This window comes from Galeopterus variegatus, unplaced genomic scaffold (assembly GCF_000696425.1).
Source record: "Galeopterus variegatus unplaced genomic scaffold, G_variegatus-3.0.2 Scaffold2900, whole genome shotgun sequence".
Lineage (NCBI taxonomy): Eukaryota > Metazoa > Chordata > Mammalia > Dermoptera > Cynocephalidae > Galeopterus > Galeopterus variegatus.
Window position 1 is genome coordinate 67,722 of NW_007729011.1, and position 645 is coordinate 68,366.

Consider the following 645-nt stretch of genomic DNA (forward strand, 5'->3'; position numbering starts at 1 on the left):
GGAAACAGAGCTCATTAAAGGGCAATGCTTACCTACTGCATTTTCTTGTTATTGATTATCAGTGAATAATGTACACTAATATGCTTTTTGTCTTACCCAGCCCAAATGATCTCTCTAGTATATTCTATTCAATCTTTTATCTTCCCTGGCTTCCCCTCCATTTAAAGATTAGCTGATATTTTACCAAAAGTGTTTGGAATTGTACTTTACGATATGAAATAATATATAAAATTTATTGCCCTTATTTCAAACACTTGGATTTGTATTTGCTATTCTTTTTCAATTTTAATTAATTAGTTCATTCAACAGTTAATAACTGCCTACTATTTTTAATTAACTTGTCATTGGACTTTATACAGAGAACAGGGAGCCATGGTTCTGCCATCTAGAAGGTTTCAGAAACTAACAAATGGTTATAGCATGAAAGGAAAACCACTGGAGTAGAAGTAAATGTCAGGGCAGCACAGAGGAGGAAATAACTAACTCAAGGGAAGAAGGAAGAATGTGACAATGCAGAGGAAATAGCATGTGCTATTGTCCTTAGGCGTGAAAGAACATGAAATAATAATTATGTAGTGAATGGGACACAAGGAATGGGGACAATATGGGCATGGAAAGAAGAAAGTAAAATATGTAGCTGGAAAT